A 4,431-nucleotide genomic window follows, 5' to 3' on the forward strand; every position below is an offset into this window, starting at 1 on the left:
CGGGCTAAAAATCAGATATCATTTTCAGTACCCCCTTTCGTAGAAATCATGCCTATAGGGATACTGCATGCTTCAATTCACACTCGACTAGATATCATGTCTATAGGAATTAAAATGAGTAACACTAGATATCCTACCTATAGGATCTGAAACCAATTTAAAATCAGTTTGACTCTGAATCAGTTTTAAACAACCTTACTCTTTACTTTAATGCAGTTTAGAAAGTATGCCTATAGGATCCAAATCGTTCATCTTTAATTGTTACTGCTTTGTTTCATTCTAAATAGATGCCATGTCTATAGGATCTCTCCTAAATGCTTAGGTAAGCCTTAAGTGATAACAACCAAAGAATTGAATCTGCCTATGTTAATTGCTACAACCAGCAGGCAGGCTTGATTCGGACATCTTATCTGAGTTATGTATCAAGTATTTTGACTTTAGAATCTTTAGATATCGTAAATAGGGATGTCCCATCCTTTTGTGCCAAATATTTTATGAAGCTTTATTCTTATAGGCAAGGAGAGCTTGTTGATTTATTTATCCAAGAGCATAAAGTCCTCCTTTTTTGCATCCTTTAGCAAGTATTCTGCCCTGTTGAGACTTAACCACAAAATCATCAGCAAAAAATTCAACGAAACAAGGATTGGCGTGGATCAATTGTCCAACAGAGAGTAAAGTTTTCTTTATATCAGGAACAATGAGAACATTTTTCAGACTTAAGCTACCATTTTTGGTTTTTAGTTGTCCTTCACCAATATGATAAATGGGAAGGCTTTCACCATTTCCTACAAATATAGATTCATTGCCTTATATGGAGTAGTTTTGGCAAGTTTACCTAGATTGTTTAGGATGTGAGTTGTCACTCCTGAATCGGCATAGAGTGAAGAATCTTCATGTTCTAGTTTCATTGCAGCAAGGGCCTTAGGAATTTGGTCTTCGGGTTGAAAAGAATGGTCAAACCGATTCCCACATTCCAAGGCTGAGTGATTCATCTTACCGCAAATTTGGCAAATGATAGCTTGTTCTTTCTTTTTGTTGACGCGAATCGACACTATAATTAGTTGCCTTTGGTTGGTATGGTATTTTATCATTGAAATTTGGCCTAGCACTGTAATTACCATGGCGCGCTGCTGGAGCAAAGCCTCGTCCTCTCGAGTTAAACCTTCCTCCACCACGATGTCGTCATCTTCCTCTTTATCCGACGAAACCTTGTTCATGGTGAGTTTGCAAGTGATCTTTCTCCTCGCTTTCATTAATCATCATCTGTTCATGAGCTTGCAGGGCTACAACAAACTTATTATAAGTAGGATAAGGGGCTTTTGCTAACATAGCAGTTCAAAAATCCTTATATTTAGCACTAAGACCCCTAGCTAGTCGAAATGTTTTACTTGTATCTTCCATGGGCTTTTTAATTGCAGCTAAGCTATCACATAAGCCTTTGAAATTCTTAAGGTATTTATCAAGAGACATGTTTCCCTTTTTAAGGGATATCAATTTTTCATTCAAAAGTTGTTCTTTTTCAATCGTAGTAGGGAGAATCTGATTCTCAATAGATTGCCATACCTGATGTGCCATTTAGATGTTTTCCACCAACATTAGAACCTCTATCTCTGTATTTTTTAGTAACCAAGATATTAGCAAGTCATCATTGTTGATCCAGGTAAGGTACTGCGGATTTGGAGCAGCCTTTCTATCGTCCCAGTGATTTCTTTTTCCGGTTTGCTTTCATTGGTAAGGTGATGTTCTATTCCAATGCTCTGAATCAAAGGTTCTATTTGAGAACGCCAAAGTGAGAAGTTTGAAGTGTCTAGTTTCAATGAGATGAGACTAGTACACTAGTGCAATGTTTGATGAGAAATAGAGGGTTCTTGCACTAGTTGGTTAGAATTGGCCATGAGAGTTTTGCTTGTTCCAATCTCATGTGAGGGCTCTGATAACATGAAGAGATTTGAACATAGAATAATCTCATTCATGTTCTGTATTTTCTAACATAAAAGATATCATATTATATACACAAGAGATTGGAAATGAAAAAGGCAAGGAAAAGTAATTTCAAGGCAGACCCAACGGCTACAAGAGAGGAATTGGAAAAGAGTTTTCAATGGCTTGAATTAGTCAGGGAGAATCTATCTGTCCATATATATAAATAAACGTTTATTTGTTTCCTTGTTGGCTTCATTCAGAATATTGGATTTAACTTCTTTCCTTAGTTGACATATTCCTTAGTTGGCACTTGACATAATTCAACTGCTTTCCTTTTCAAATATCACGCTGCAAAAAATTTACATCCATTTGGAATAACTTCCAACCCTTAGAGGCTGCAAGGCTAATCGCAGTCCTCATTGTGATCATTTTTGCAACAAGTGAAAAGGTCTCATGGTAGTCAAGACCTTCCTGTTGTGTATAACCCTTAGCCACTAAGCGTGCCTTGAACCTTTCAATCTCACCATTTGATTTGTATTAGATTTTGTACACTCACTTTGAGCCAATTGCTTTCTTTCCTGGTGCCAACTCTACTATCTCCCAGGTTTTGTTAGTTTCAAGTGCTTGAATTTCTTCTTGCATAGCTTTAATCCATTTCTCATCTATAGAGGCTTCATAGAAAATCTTTGGTTTTATAAGGGCAAATAAACTAGTGAGATATGCTTGGTAGTGTTGTGGAAAATGCGTGTAATTGTCATAATGAAAGATTAGATAGGCAATGTGTCATGATGTTTCCATCAAGTAAAATAGTCTTTGAGCCAAATTGATGGTTTTGTACCTCTGATAGATTTCCTAACAGTGGGAGCTTCTGCATTATCAACAGGTTCAAATGACTGCAACTATTGAGTTGGTGTTTGCTGCTCTTGCAAACCTGCTTCAGTTTCTTCCATAATTGCTAGAGGTTCAGCTACAACATCTTCTAATGCATTTGGCATATCTACATTTTCTCCTGATGACTCATCCAGGTCTATATCTGATGAATTTGTTGCCGTGTGGCTTGGTTGAGGGAGAATAGAAGGGATTGCCTCTTCATTCATACTTTCATTGCTTAAGTCTTCCTGAGTTGTAACAGGGCATCATCAACATTTGTTCTTGGTGAACTAGTGTTCAAGTCTACTAGAACAAGAGTGAACTAATCCTCATAACATGCTTCTTCACCTTGAAAAGCAAAGACATCATCTCTAAAGTTTACATCCTTACTGACAAAGAAAATGTTAGATTTTAAATCAGATAGTTTGTACCCTTTTTGTGTCTTTGAGTACCCTATCATTAGTGTCCTCCTTGCTCTAGGAGAAAACTTACCTCCTCTAGGTAGGGTACTAGCATAGCACAAACAACCAAATACACTCAAATGATATATACTTGGTTGTTTACTATATAATAATTCATAAGGAGATCTTTTATTTAGGACATCTGTAGGTATCTTGTTGATTAGGTATACTGCTGTCCTAATGCATTCTCCCCAGAATTTGATTGCATATTACTTTGTATCTTGAGTGCTTTAGCCACATCAAGGATGGGTATGTGCTTCTTTTTCACTACTCTATTCTGTTGTGGAGTATATGAACAACTGCTTTGATGAACAATCCCAAGTGAATTGAACCTCATTACACTGATTATTGAAAAATTCTATTCCATTGTCTGTTCCCAATGTCTTAACCATTGTACCAAACTGATTAAAGGAAAGAAAATCTTTCAATACAACAAAGACTTCACATTTTGAGTTCAGCAAACAAGTCCAAGTATACCTAATATAGTCATCAACCAAAGTGACAAATATTATTTTCTATCATAGGTTGTTATCTTGTAAAGGCCCCATACATCAGCATGCACTAATTGAAACACACAACTTGAACTACTATTACTAATAGGAAATTTCAGTCTACTTTGTTTAGCTAAAAGGCAAATTTGTACAGTCATTTTGCATCTCTAGCTTCACTTTATTCATCAAATCTGGCAAATGTTGCATAGCATGTGTAGAGGTATGTCATAGCCTTTGAGCCATAGTGTGGTGGTCACCCCTTCTTTGTGAAATGAACCAGCAGCAACAACATCTCCTCTACTAAGTATGTAAACTCCATTATCCTCTTTAGCAATCCCCAGCACCCTGCCACTGTATAGTCTCCGAAACATACAAAATCAGGAAATAAACATGCAGAGCAGCATAGGTCCTTAGTCAATTTGGACAATAAGAGCAAGTTGGACTTAAAGTTTGGCACATATAAGACATTCTTAATTTTTTGATTCTCTAAGATATTAGCATTTCCAGCATGTGTGATTTCAGACCTATCTCATGTAGATGTTTGCACTCCATAACTATTTTGTCCCTCTATAGGTCTAATAAAATCCAATACATTTTTGCAGAAGGTTATGTGATGTGATGCTCCTGAGTCTATTATCCAATCATATACATATAAATTGTATACATCAGACATCAATGACATAATA

General features: G+C 36.4%; 1 long non-coding RNA gene across 1 annotated transcript; it reads left to right on the forward strand.

The window, feature by feature from the left end:
* Positions 1-432: 432 nt before the first annotated feature.
* On the forward strand, positions 433-3,393 carry LOC107784919 (uncharacterized). Its single transcript, XR_001647771.2, has 2 exons — positions 433-1,218; positions 2,807-3,393. It is a non-coding gene; the product is annotated as an uncharacterized LOC107784919 (long non-coding RNA).
* Positions 3,394-4,431: the final 1,038 nt, after the last annotated feature.

The sequence above is a fragment of the Nicotiana tabacum genome, chromosome 7 (genome assembly GCF_000715075.1).
Source record: "Nicotiana tabacum cultivar K326 chromosome 7, ASM71507v2, whole genome shotgun sequence".
NCBI classification, from domain to species: domain Eukaryota; kingdom Viridiplantae; phylum Streptophyta; class Magnoliopsida; order Solanales; family Solanaceae; genus Nicotiana; species Nicotiana tabacum.